At 30.9% G+C, this 15,700-nt stretch overlaps 1 protein-coding gene across 1 annotated transcript in view; it reads left to right on the top strand.

Moving 5' to 3' along the window:
• Positions 1–5,373: 5,373 nt before the first annotated feature.
• Positions 5,374–15,700, top strand: part of LOC106625694 (ras-related protein Rap-2a) — a 75,671-nt gene continuing 65,344 nt past the window's right edge. The window contains exon 1 of the mRNA XM_014245527.3: positions 5,374–5,963. The gene's annotated coding sequence lies outside the window, so the exon portion shown is untranslated. The remainder of the gene's footprint in view (positions 5,964–15,700) is intronic.

Genomic DNA, 15,700 nt, shown 5'->3' with positions numbered 1-15,700 from the left:
TCAAAAAAAAAAAAAAACCTTTTCACGTATTTTAGTACAAAGCTTTATTATCGCTTTGAAAATAAGCTCCTTTTGAGCCAATGTAAGTATGTGAACGCTTAGTTAAATTTTTTCATACACTTCGAAGCCGCGGCTGGGTTAGTCTTCGGTGCCTTCAGCGAATGACTTCTAATGGCTTAAATGGACTAATGGCGCTAATTCGAAAATAGAAAAAAGTTGCAGGGAGCTTAATCATTGTTGCATGTGATGGCGCATTAACGTGTTCAAAAAACCATGAATTTTCTGTCCACAAATCCGCACGTAGATGCCTTAATATAGCCAAGTAGTATTCCTCATTGATCGTTTGACCTTACGGAACGAAGCATTACCTCGCACTTTGACAGACTTTGACGTTTTTTTTTCGACTTCGGCTCATGTTTGGAGCGCTAGTCGCTAGATTTTTTAATAGTTTCGACATCATACTCATAAACCCACAGACGACTCGCATGAGGCAATTTTTTGATGACTTCGCGACATTCACTGAATACTTTGTGGCACTAAAATACTTGTGTCCGTGATGAAGTAGACTCCCCAAACCACTTCTGAATATGTTCAACGTTTCCGTAAACGTTATTCCATGGGAAACACAAAATTTCAAGCAAACTCATTCTTTGCCCTTTTTTCAATGCCAAACACACAATAATTAACGTATGGAGATCAAACTTCACACGAACATTAAATAGCTTGAGCCAAACCGTGAAGAAAATTGTATATCGATTCGGTTTGTGCGCGCATTTCAAGTAGACCAGTCTGAGTAAAATTTACTATAATAATTGATCAGTTTTGCTTGGGAGGACTTTCAGCTTTATGCATCTTTTGCTTGATATCATTTACTGAACTCTCTCATGCAATCTTTTGACGCTAACAAACATTTGTAACAGTGATTCTCTTATTTTTACTACCTTATTGTAATTCGTAATATTATATGTCATATGTCCTTTTGGTCCATAAAAATCTATAAAAAAAATTACTTGAAAAACTTTAAAAACCCCTTAACCATTTAATTACACTCTTAACGCCACAAAAAGTAATTTAATTACATATTCTAAGAAATTTGAATAAATCCGCCATATTAGCAGATTAGTATATATTAAAAAAAAATATTTTCCATTTTAATTAATAATATCTCAAGAGTATTTAATTATATGGTTTCGTTGTGTTTAAAAGAGTATTTATGTATGTTCATGTAAAAGAGAGGGTGTGTATGTAATTAAAATAAGCACAGAAGACAAAATTGTAATTGACTTAAGCTGCTCATCAAATGAATATTAAAATCGTAAAATTACCACGAATTGCGTTAAGCTACTACCAGTAAATAGGGTGCTTCAGAAAATATTTTTAATATATTTTAACGTAACGTTATAAGTAAACTGTATAGGGTAGGGTATAGTTTTGCCATGAAGTTTGTATCACTCAGTAGGATAGGTTGGATACCCTATATATAAGTTAACAACATGTCAGTATATACGCGACTAGCCCTCGTTTTTGGTGGTATTAATCTGAAATTCTGCACAAATTCTTCTCGCTCCCAAAAACTTCTCATTTATATAGCATATAACTGCTGTATCAACTGATTGATCAAACTTAAGTTCTTTTATGAAAAACTTGTTTATTTGACAAGATATCTTCTTGAAACTTGGCATAGATTATTGTCCAAAGCAACGCTATAATATATGAACAAATTGTTCAGTTCGGACTACTATATCATATAGCTGACATATATACTGATATATCGAAATTAAGTTCTTGTATGGAAATTTTTTTATTTGACAAGATATCTTCACGAAATTCGGTATAAATTATTATTATTGTTCAGTTCGACTCAAAATAGGTAATAACTGCCATACAAACTGAATGATCCAAATGAAGTTCTTATATGGAAAACGTTTTTATTTGACAATTTATCGTCACGAAATTTGGCACTGATTATTATACAAGCCCGGACTATGATCTATATTGTACCACTATTGTATTTTGCAATTCCAACTAATCATACAAAATTAAGATAAAGATATCAATATACCCTTTTGTGCTACAAGAAATGGACCTGTAAAGGGTACTGTAGAAGCTGAAAAAACGTTTTATATTTTTTTTAACACAGTAAATCTTGAAATAAACAAAGATGCTTGGAAAACAAAACTAAAAAACGAGTTTTTAAAATGTCACACAAAATCGAAGCCTGAATTAAATAGGAAATGAGTATACAATAATGCTTTTATTTAAAAAAGAAAACCTCCGAAAAGTTTTATTTTATGTTCTATTCCCTGCATTTTTTCATATACTCATATACGTTTTTTATGCATTTGTACCACCCTCTACATATACTAAAATCATATCGCGAGTCACATGGCGTATGAGCAACATTGACTGTCAACCTTCAAAATGGCAAATAAAAGTGAATTCACAAAGCATTAAATAATTTTAAATTCAAACACACACACATCTTCATAAATACATATATTCACACACATAGTATATAGCAAACATAGCCACACACTCGCATACACATGTATATATTATATATGCAAACAATTAAATTATATGTGGTCGTAAATGAGATGTGAAAATGTGTCATTCCAATTGTAGCACTCGCGTAACAGATGGCGTTAATGAAAGAGGAAGCAACAAGCCATACCAGCAATGCGTTGAACTAACAATGCAAAAAGTAAAAGCAAAAAACAGAAAACAAATAAAAAGCATGCGCTTGCTATTATTTAATGCAACTTGATGCGACATTTATCCAGCACATCCCCGCGACTCACGCCTCAGCAGCGCTAAGCTCACGATTCCACTCTGTTTGTGTATGTGCGCATGCGTGCGTGTATGTGGTGCGACAAGCGCTTTGGTTGCAATCTCTTTGGTAAACCCAGACATGACACTACGGTAAGACTTTCGTTTGAAAGTTGAGATCTGGCAGTCAGGCAGCTCTGCACGCAGGCAGGATCAACAGCAGTGGCGATGAAGGCGGTGGTAAACTCACGCGCTGTTGGGTTATCGTCAATGTTAGTGGCGAAAACGATTGTAATGACGCGCCACTGTTGCTGTTGAAATCAAGCTGAAGCAGCGTGGAAATCAGAAACCTAGTGCCATCCAACAGTGCTCCCATCTGGCAGTCGCTTTACTGCTATTACTTCGCACAGTGAGATGCATTTCGCTTTTACGAGTGAAGCTGCTGAAGGGAGTAGCCCTTGAACAACATGGAATATGGTGTAATTTTCTTTTATTTACCTTTTGACTTCGTTGTTGCCAGTAAATGGTTATGTTGAATTGGTCACCGCTGATTCGCTGCATTGAGTGGACACTTTAACGTGGATGATATACATAAAACGCAGGTATAATGTTGAATAATCATAGATAAAATTACAACAACAAGAAAAATAAAGTATATGTGTGGTACGTGAAACCTCTCAAAGTGAGCAATAAATACTACGTAGAAATAGTTACGCTTTATTATTATTTGCCTGTGCATGCATTTTTAAACAAAAATTTTTTTACATAAATATGTTTTGCTCTATGATCATATAATATAATTTTAATTTTTAATATATTTTTATTTAAAAGTTCAAAATTTTGAATTATCTGGTAACTCTATTAAAAAAATAAAGTTACCACTGTAAGCTTGAGTCGTGCCTTTGATACCAATAATGTGTTGCTTCTCTGCCATACAAATTTTTCAAACTTAAAAATTGTAAACAACTGGCAACTCTTGCCTTAACTATTTGCAACGGAAGTCTGTGTCATTTGACGATCATAATTTGTTTAATTTTTTTCTAAAAAATTTTAAATTTTAAACGGCTGGTAACTCTGCTCAAAAAGTATTTTGATCATATGGTATATTTAATGATCATATTATAATTATCATAATATTTTATTAATTTTTTTTTTGTGTTAAAAGTTTAAAATTTGAAATAAGTGGTAGCTCTATTTAAAAGATAATAAACTATAGCCTTGTTTCTTTCCTTTGATAGCAATAATGTGTTGTCCCTTTACCTTAAAATTTTTTTAACGTAAAAATTTCAAACAGCTGGCAACTCTTGTTTAAAATATTACCAACATAGTGCTGTTTTATTTGGAAAACTTAGTTTAATAATACGTTTAATTTTTTTTTTTCAAAATTGATAAATTTTAAACAGCTGGTAACCCTACTAAAAATTATTATGAACTATCTATAACCTTTTTTCTTTCATTTTAAATCAACAAAATATTGTTTTTTTACCTTATAATTTTTTTTGATTTCTATTAAAAGTTTTCAAACATGTGGCAACCATTTAAAAAATGTAGCAGGAAAAAGCTTTTAAAATATAAGTTTTTGCCCATTATTATCATTATATTTATTTATTAAATATAAATTAATAAAAAAAATTAATGAGTGGCAACAATTCTTAAAAATTAATTTAATGCAAAATTTATCAGTTATGCCATAGATTTTAAGAACGAAAAGCTTTAAACGATTGTCAGCCATAACAAAAAAAAAAAAAAAAAGAAAAGATTTTACTGTAAACTTTATTAAGTTAGCAGTTCTGTTAACTTCGAGGTCGTCTTTGGAACCATCTCCGGTTGTCTGTCAGTCTGTTCAAAAATTATACAGTGGACGTGGCGCTGTTTACCTTATAAAAATATAATACTGAATCAACTATTATACCAATTTTGGTGAAGGACATCTTTCTCGTTAGACAGTCTAAAAATGGGTGAAATCGGGACACAGCCACGCCTATTTCTCTCTCTCTCTCTAAAAGAGAAAGAGTAGAAATATATTAAAAGCCTTTTCTAACATCTCACCATGATAGCTCCCCGAATACAATGTTCTCCAGCTTTAACAACTGAAAAAATTATTATATCAAGACGGTAAGGATCTAACTGAACCCCGGATTGATTTTTGACTGCTTTTGTATTTTGTTGTGTAATATGCACAAAAAACCTCTGGAAATCAAAAATTTAGAACTTTTTTTTTATTTATTTCAATTTGGAAAAAAAAATTTAAATTATTCATTATCATAACAAACTTAAATAAAAAACAGTCAATGCAAAACAGCAAATAATATAAAGCTTTCGCCTTCAGTTATAAAAGCTCTCTAAGCACTCGAATATTTGCGCGCTCTCTCATTTCAACCGACAATTCAGCTCAGCGGCAACTAACTCAACGGCGAATTCGCCGTAAACTCGCACAACAATTTCGGGATAGACCTGCACATGCACAGTGCTAACAATAACAAAAACATACAGCAACATACAAGGAGTGAAAGCGCTTTTTCCCGGAGCAGATTGCGAACTAACAGCAATGCGCTGTGGCATTCAACCAATGCGTGTGTGGGAGAGTGCGTGCTGATAACTGTATATAACGGTATATATGTGTTTGTGTGTGTGCGGCGCGTACTCAAGTCACACACTTTCGAGGCATCGCATGCATCAAGTGAAAAACAGTTTTCCCGGGAACGCGTAGCGTGTTGAACGTACAAGTTCGAAAGCAGCAGCGCAAATTAAGAGAAAAATTAAAAAAAAAAAATCAAAAATAAATACAAAAGGCAAACAGTGAAAGTGTCTGGCAAAATAAATGAGCAGCTTAACAATTTAACGGAAATTGTGTGCGGAATTGAAAATAAAAGTTTACCGTTAACTTGTGAATTGAGGATTTCAATTTCAGTGTGGCGGAGATCAACGGTAATAATTGCGTGGAAATCTAAAAACAGCAAAAACACCAAAAAGTGACAACACAACAGGCATATTAAAATAGAAATAAGCTTGTTTACAAATATAACGGTAAACATTGTACAATATATGTTTGTCACAAAAATTTGAACTAACGGCGCTTTTTGATTTCAAAGGTTGTTTTATGGAAAATTCGCGAAGTGCAAATCTTCAATAACAACAACTGTGTTTGTTGTTAACGAAAGCAACAAGCAAGGTTTCGCATATCAGCCACACAGGTAACAACAACATACTTACTCGCTTATATTTGAAAACAAAAAAACGACGGCAAAGAAAATGTCGTAAATTTTTTTTTTTGCGTTTTGTGGAAATACACATATGCTCACACACACACGCGACATTTGATAAGCTTCAAGAGCAGCGCATGTAGCGCTGATAACGGTTTAGCATGCGTCCAAGGGGAATTCGCTTTTGGGCATTGAAATAAAGGTGGCTGTTAAATTAAAGCGAATTCGATTAAATTGTAATACCACGCTGTTGTGTTAGTGCGGCTTATCACACACATACACACATATATTATATACATATATATATTAGTGTGAGTCAAAAAAAATATAATGTTTTATTTTTCGCTTGGTACTTCGAAAAATTGGTTGGTAGATACCTCTAAGAAGCGCTCTCCGAGTATCAGCTCTTATTTGTAATGGGAAGGTCCTCCGCTTTACCGTTATCTAGTTTTTTTTTCTTATAATCGAATAGAAAGGTTTAACCAATTTTTCGTAGTACCAAGCGAAAAAAACATTCTTTTTTTACCCACCCTAATGTGTATATTTGAATATTTGTTATAATGCCTTCGTTTGCTGGTGGACTTTGCAATTTACTCTTGACTGAGTTTTGCATTGTTTTCTCGAATGTGGGCTTTAATGAAATTAAGCTGTGACAAATTACCGCAATAAAAGCAGCGCGTTTGTTTCTTTAACCAAAAAAAAACGTTAATTTTGAAAATGTGTACGAATTAAGCTAAAAGTCAAATGTCATGTGATGTGGTATCAATTTTTCTAATATTTTCAATTAAGAATTCAATTTCATAGCGGTGTATTTTGAATCTTAAAATAATAAATAATAAATAATATTAAAGTCACAAAAAAAGGAAAAAAACACGAAAGCGAATAGTGTTGGAAAATGAAATAAATAAAAATTATAAATTTTGTATCACTCTTAATTAGTTTTTAAATTCAATTGAAGAAATTTTGAAAAAAATTTCTAACAATAAATATTTGCATTTTAAAAATTTGACTTTCTTATTTTATTAACCAAATTTAATTTATTTTGAATAAAAAAATACAAGAACAACAATAACAGTTTTATTATTTTTTTATTACAAAAAACATATTTATTTATATTTTGAATTGTTATTATTTTTTTTAGTAAGCAATACCAATAACATTTTTCTTTGGCTTAAAAATTCACAACTTTTTCAATAAGATATATATTTTTTGTTTAATTTTTATAGTTTCTAGGTTTCAATAAATAAAATCAGTCATAATATTTTTAAATTTACAAAATTTACACATTTTTTTAATTTTGTTTTTATTGCAATAAATAAAACTAGAAAAAATTTTAGAAAATTTCGAAAAGGTTTGATTTGTTTGTTTTAATAAAAAAAAAAAGGAAAAAGTGCACTTCGGTTGTAAGGAAGCTACAAAACTACTTACAAGTGCATTTCTTATAGCAATTAGAGATATAACTAAATCTGAAATCGTGACCAGCCAGCAATTTTCATCCATCGGAAAATGTTTTACTCGTTTTTTCTACCCACGAGTTTTGACCTAAACAACCTTCCCTTCTAAACTTACTGAATGAGAAACAAAGATATTCGGTTCGAATAGTAGTAGTATATCATGAAGATATTTTGTCAAATAAAAAAGTTTTCCATGCAAAAACTTGATTTTGTAAGATTAGTTTATATGATTGCTATAGGCTATAGTTGTCCGATATCGGCGATTCCGACAAGCAGCTTCTTGTCAAGATGCGAAGAAAATAGTGTGTGCAAAATTACAGATCAGACAGAAGGACAGCTCGTCCCGCTGATCATTATTTATTTTACACAAACTTCTTGGCAAACTTAATATACTTGTTTAGGGTATAAAAATATATTTTTTTTAAATGAATAAAATTTATTACAAGCTTTTATTACTTCAGGAAAAAATTCAAAAAAAATTCAAAAAAATGTTTGGTTTTAATATGAGAAACTTAAGTGATAGTCCTTTGGCTTAAGAAAAACCATCTTCAACGAACAGGTTTTCTTTAGCCAAATTAACTACTAAGTTTTTGGTCGATATTATCTTTATATATATTTTTTTCACATTTATTTAACTATATTTTAACACACGCATACTCAATTACAGCTACATGTAATAACACTTTGGCTGAAAAAAGTATTTTTTAACAAAATAAATTTTATTAGAAATATAACATATTTTTACTAAATTTAGTAAAATTAAATATTAGTTAACTTAAATTCAATAAATTTTACCATGAATATTGTAAAAAATCATATCTAAGAAGACTTATGTAAAATAACATCCACCCTACATTGGTATGAAAGCCTAGATATTTCCGTAGAATTCTTATTATCTTTTACCTTAAAAAACAAGCAAAATATAGCTTATGTCGTTCAAAAATTAAAAACAAAAATAAAAATAATCTAAATATATATTTATTTTCATTAATTTTGGTTCTAAAATTCAAAGCTGCATTAGCAACACAGTCTTTTCACAGAGTGTCATAGTTGCCCAATGAAGTGCTCAGCTATAAATTTCGTTTGTTTATTTGTTTCAATATAGTGGTGGTATGTTTCGTATTCAAGACATCAACACAAATATTATGAGTCGATTTTGTGTACCTCCCTTATCTCTCTGACGGCAACACCACAACTTTTTAACACACCTCATTTAAATTTTCCTATATTATAGTCGTTTTATTATAGCTAGATATACAAAGATTTTTGATCTCACAAAAATAAATACTACGCAAATACCTCTCTGCTCAATAAAATAAAATTCCCAAGATATATGACAGCATTTTCAATTCATAACAAAAACTCAAAATTTGCTGCATTCTATTTGCGGATATTCTTCTTAGTCATGATCAAAAAGTTTACAGTGCATTGAATCTTCCAGCAAGATTCTGCAAAGGCTACCCAGCAGTGGCTTCAAAGCAAGATTTGTGCTTTTATAGCTGCACATGATTGGCCATCTGTAGCCGTAAAATATCTCTGTATGGATTACAGCTCTACTTACATATTGCTATAACAAATTTATTATTATTTTCCAAAGTTAAATACTAATCGTTATATTTAGACCCTTGAACCTTCACTATTCTAAATAACTTTTAGAATAACCGCATTTTCACGTGCTGATAATTGAATTTTGGCCAGACATTAGAACACATTAAATTACAAAAGGCTTAGTGCCGTTGTAAGCTACTTAAATATACAACCGCAAAATGCATGGCGTGTGCATACTTACACACTACTATATTCAGCCTTACCTACGTTGCCATAAGCGCATTTCACACTTTTAAACCAACGAATTCGCATAGGTTGTGGTTATGTAAATGTGTATGTGAGTATATGCGCATTACAATTGTTTACTAATGAATTAATCTTGTTGGTTTTATAATCGCGATTTTGTGTCCCAAAACAATTCACTATCAGTTGCTATAAAAAAAAGTTCACTGCTGTGCATTTCGTTACTCATACGCCATGGCAACGGCGTGTGTGGTAAATGGAAATAAATTTCAATAAGCTTTATTTTTTCAGTTTAATTTATTTCTGTTACGCTCGTGAATATTCGGCATAAATAAGCGATATTTACTGCCATTGTGGTTAAGGTGTTTTGTACTCTGCGCGTTTTCGGCGTTTTATGAACACTTTGCGGTGAACTTTTTTTTTCACAGTGTTGTGGCACAAATTGAATATTGATAGCATGAAAATAGCGGAAATTGTTTAATATTGAAAGTTTTTGCTGAAATTTGTGTATATGAGTCACTGTATGCCTTGCATCTGTTGGGCTTTGTTGAGACTACACGGCGTATGAGTAACTTTTCATTTGATGAATATTTTATTGATATTTTTTTCTGTGTAGTTAGAAAGAATTTTAAATATTTAAAGTTAATTGCACTAAAAATTAGCAATTAGCGAGCTCGTTAACACCGTTGATTTAACAAATTTTTTTCTCAAATAATTTTTTTTTTCATAAATTTTATTTTCTAGGTTTTTTAATGTTTTTGTGGTATTTTTGGCTTATGTTATTTAGATAATATATCAATTGAAGACTTTCATATAATATAGCTCATTTCAACCAAATAATTTGAATAAAAAATACCCATAATATTTTTTATAAAAGTGTGCGAGCTCTAAATGTCTGAATATATTTCATACCCTCCTTCCCATCCAACAAATATTTTAATTAAATCACCAGAACAGCTGTTGTATTTCTTGTCTGTCAGCTGCAGCCGCACAAAAATTCTGTTGCAGCCAACAACAATGCCTACCAGAACACATTAGTCTGCACTATTATAAAAGAATATTAAACACCGGGCGTTTATACATCATTCACAGCAAGCACAAAATCAACAAAATATGCGAATTCAGCGCATAATTCATTTCAGAATGTAATCTCATCAACCGTTGCTTCGAAACCATTCCATTTCAGTTACATTCATAACTGAACACGTGTGTGTGTATGTGTTTGTTTAGCGGTAATGCTTGCAAATATTTCGCCTTCACTCAATATCAAATCGCAATTACTTATCAAACAGTTACCAGTATTCAGGGTGAACCAGCAGTAAATTTACACGAGCACCCGCACACACACACTCTTGTCTGACTACACGCATATGCGCCGAAAAGCATACATCATTTCAGCGCTTATTATTTGCATAAACGCATCAGTTAGTGGTTTACTGCATTACGGACAGATTAAATACCGAATTACTATTGTGGGGACTAGAATTTTGTGTTCATAAATATTTGCGTGCCATAAATAGTACCTATTTATTTAGATGAATTTGGTGGATTATTTATTTTTTTGATTTTACTGTTTCTTGTTTATCATATGCTTACTTTTAATAAGGTTATATTAAATTTGGCACGACGAAAATAATACTCAAAAAGAAACGTCGGATAGCCTATATGTATAAAATATAAATATAAATGATCAGCGTAACGAGCTGAGTCGATTTAGCCATATCCGTTTCTTTGTCCGCCTGTCTGCCTGTATATCCTCGAATTTGGGCACTAGTTCGTTTCCGAAATATTAATTAAACTTTCACTACACTACACTTTCTTTTCTTTCCAAGACGCTGCTCATTTGTTGCAACCGCCGATATCGGATCACTAAAACATATATCGGCCATACAAACAAAACGATCACAATAAAATTTTTATATGGAAAAGTTTTTATTTGACAAGATATCTTTACAGAATTTGGTGTTAATTACTATTTAAAGCAACGGTGTCATTTCTGAAAAAATTGTTTACATCGAACCACTATAGCAGATAGCTCCCATACAAACTGAATGATCACACTCAAATACTTGTAAGGAAAACTTCTTTATTTGATAAATTATCTTCACGAATTTTTGCACAGCTTACTGCCCAAGACAGCGTTACAATCTCCGAACAATTTGTTTCGACCGGAGCTACTATACAAACTGACCGATTCAAATCAAGTATTTGGATGAAAAACTTTAGACAAGATATCTTGATAAAATTTGACTTATTTGATTATTGTTCACGTTAACGGTACAATCTCAAAATAAGGTGTTCAGATTGACAGACCACAAAGCATATAGCTGTCATAAAACAGACATATCAAAATAAAGAGAAATATATTTGTATAGCCTTTTATGCTATAAAAAATGGATCTGTGAAACGTATTTAGCTTCAGTGTAGCCGAAGTTAAAGTTTTTTCTTATTATTATTTTCATTAAACTTTATTGTACTTTATTTAATTTTAATTTTTTTTTATTTTAATTAATTCAATTTAATTTAATTTAATGTACTTTAATTTAATTTAATTTTACGTTATTGTATTTTGTTTAATTTATATCAATTTATTTTAATTTAATTTATTTTTATTTGATTTAAATTTATTTTATTTTATTTTGTTTAATTTACATCAATTTATTTTAATTTAATTTATTTCAATTTGATTTAATTTTATTTTATTTTAATTTTTTTTATTTTTGTTATTTAATTTTTTTTTTTATATTTTAACTTCTATTTGATTTAGTTTAATTTAATTTAATTTTTTTAATTTTTATTTGTTTTAATTAAATTTTTTTTTATATTAATTTTTTTATTTTTGTTATTTAATTTTTTTTATATTTTATTTTATATATATATTTTATTTATATTTGATTTAATTTTAATATTATTTAATTTTATTAAATTTAAATTAATTTAATCTAATACTATTTTATTTTATATTATTTTATTTTATTTTAGTCTAATTTTCATAATTGCAATTTTTATTTAAGAAATTTTATTTTTATACATATTTTTCTCTTAATTTTTAAATTCTACGTTTTATATTGCTTTATATTATGTATGTATATAATACAATTATCTATGAGATAACAACTCTTCCGGGGTACTTTCCATAACATTAACCTCATCTAATGAAACCCTCCTCCCATATGCTTTACTATCTATGTATACATTCCATATGTGCTGCAAAATTTTATCCAAAAAACAACAAGCCACGCTCTAACAAAACGCACAGCTGCGCCAGAATAGAATATTTTCATGAATGTTCTAACAGTTAGTTTTTTGTTTTTGTGCTGCTCTGTTCTTCGCTGCTACACAATCGCATTGTAAATATACTCATCGCCTGTCATAATTAATTCAATGAATTTTCAGATATCGTAAATTATACTCTACTAACGCCATATTTCTTTCATAATGCATTTTATTGATTTGCAATATCCTGACTAATATCCAGAGCAATATATTATATGCACATACATATTATATATTCATACGACTATGGAAACTCATCGATGTGTATTGGAACAAGAGGGAAGGCATCGTTTTTTTTTATTACTACTTCTCTTATCAAGTAAAGCATTACTCATCTAAACAAATATGCATATGCATGCCCCCGAGTAAAGAGCGTAAATGAGGTACTAATTTTGCTTCTAATGTGCTCACTTTTTAAGGTTAAATGTGAATAATAGAGGTGGGCAAGCACTGCAGGTGTTAAGTTTTAATTATCTCTCTTTATTGTTGTTGGTGCTTGCAGCAGAACAGATGGATTTGTTAATTTATATTACTTTCACAGTTTCAGAACTCATGTAAATATTAAGTCTCCTCTGTTCCTTATACGGCTACTTTTAGGAAAATTATCAACATGACGGTCGTCTATACAATTTATCAAAAAAGATATAATTTTCTACTTTGATAAGTTTAATGAAATTACTCTTATTGATTCATTGATTGATCGCCAATTCCTGTTTAAATTTGTTATCAACAAACGCCCTTGTAAAACCGAGTGATGTGGTTGAAATAATATATCTGATACCATATGTTCTTTGATAGTTGAATAAATGTTTAGCTAACTGGTTTCCATATTTTTTGACAAATATTATATATAACGTACAAAAATATATTTTTCAGAGATTTCGAGAATTGTCCAGGGATCCCCTTTAGTATCCGAAGGTTCTAACACAAGCTGAGAAAACGGGAACGATTTCTTCAAAAGCATCACATTAACTTTGTTAAGGGTATAAAAACAATCTAAAAATTATGCACACTGAAGAGTTTTCAGACATTTTTTAATAATAATAAAAAATATTAAATTCCAGTATCAAAAGGTTTTCTTACTTATTCCTAAGTGTACCTAGCCACGTTATTCTAATACTTGTTGAGAAATGGTGTTTTTCTTTTTTTTTTTTGGTCTTTAGTGTTCTAAGCAATTTTCATGGAGATATGAGAATATATAAATATTTAAGGTCAATAAACGAACCTAATTTTGAGGTTGAGTTTCGTTACGTTATCTTCCATTTGTTTACCTTATGTACCAACAGGTCGGTATCAAGCAAACATTTTGTTTAGACTGGTTTTTTAATGATCACATAGAGGCGTAAATCTTTAGAAGCTCATGGATAATTGAAAACAAACATTAGATCTATCTAACTGTAGAGGAAGTTAGTATTTTTTAATTGAAAATACACCAAAATTGTCTACACAAAAATTGCAAAACCAATTCTCTTCACCACTATGAGTGGCTTTCTATGAATTCTCTTTGTTCGAAAGTGAAGCTTGAAATTTGAATAGAAACGATTTTCTTTGAAGACACAGATAAAATGCCGTAAAAACATAGAGGATTGGGAGAAGCTCAAAACAAGCTTAATTTTATCAACTTTAACTGATGCTTTTCTAAAGTAATTTCAACTCTTAAATCAAGCGTGATACTCACTTTTAGCAACAAAAATTTTATTAAATTGATATATGCTCTCATTTTTCTACAAACGTTATTTCTGCTCTTAAATCAAGCGTGCTACAACAAAAATTTCATTAATTTTACATAATATAGTTGTGCTCTCATTTTTCTACAAAAATAATCTTTTAAATACCCAAACTGCAGAAGCAGGGCAGCAAGTAATGCAGCTGTGAGTCAGAAATAGTTCATTTACCCGGAGTTTACATCATTTCATATTCCGAAAAGTAAATTAGTTTTGAATTATTAAATAAAAAACAAGAAAAACCAACAAGCACGGCTGCACCGAAGCTCTAATTCCCTTCATAGGAGCATTTCTTATAGCATAAGGTATAAAAAGATCATAATCTACTTTTTGGTCACTTTTGATGGCAGCTATACGCTATAGTGGTCCGACGGGAACAATTTATTCGGAGATTTTAGCGTTATCTTGAATAATATTTTAAGCCAAACCTCGTGAAGATATCTCGTCAAAAATAGTTTTCCATACATATATATACTTGATCAGTTTATATGGCAGCTATGTACTATAGTCGGCGACACCGACAAATGAGCAGCTTTTTGAGGAGAAAAGGGCATGGACAAAATTTCAGATCGATATCTGAGGGACTAATTCGAGTTCCCTCCACATTGGGTCTAAGTAACCAAAACGGTCCTGGATTTTTATCCGGCCAAGGCCGTAAAAGGAAAGCTCGTAATTACTTCAGGAATGGTTTCTGCCGCTACTAGAATAACAACAGATGGACATAGCTAAATCGACTAAGCTTTTGCTTGCCCTGCTGAGGGTAAAAAAATATATTATTCTTAAAATTGTAAAAAAATACCGTGCAAAGAAAGTACACATTAAGACTTGAAAAGGAAACTAATGTAAATTTTGTAACAACGACTCAGAGCAGTAGCAGAAAGAATAACGTAAAAGCCGAAAACTAACAAAAAAAAGTTCAAAAACAGAGAAGAGAAGAAAGCTTGCTTCCACACAATCAATCAGGTTGACTAAGCGCTGTAAGCTGTATTAGTTGTGTATGTGAGTGTGTGTGTGTGTGTGTGGCGTACCTTTGAGCGTTTTTTGTCTATGCGCCCACAAGCTGGCACTTACAAATGTGAATTTAAATCCTACCTACACGAAAGAGTCTACTCACATGCAGAAATACATACAAACATACATACATGGTAGTAACAGCACCTTACGTGCATATATGTACATACATATGCACATAGATTTATATAGCCAAAACCAAGCTGGACGACATCACCCACACTAAAATTTTCTGACAAAAATCTATTATTATGTTTTTGTGTTTGTTGTAGTTGTTGTTCTTTTTTCGAATGAATTGCCATGATTAATTCCGAATTTCGTATGGGTGTTTAAGCGTTCGCCAGCTGCCAGAAGTTGAAGCTGAGTTAACCTTTAAGTGTGCGCTCGGCAGTAGCGCAAATACGGCAACCTACAGGCACACATAGACACACACACACAGGCATACATGTTAGCACTTGCACTTACAATTATG

Source organism: Bactrocera oleae, chromosome 5 (assembly GCF_042242935.1).
Source record: "Bactrocera oleae isolate idBacOlea1 chromosome 5, idBacOlea1, whole genome shotgun sequence".
NCBI lineage: Eukaryota > Metazoa > Arthropoda > Insecta > Diptera > Tephritidae > Bactrocera > Bactrocera oleae.
The sequence above is the reverse complement of the archived record's forward strand: the minus strand, read 5'-3'. Positions and strand labels throughout refer to the sequence as shown.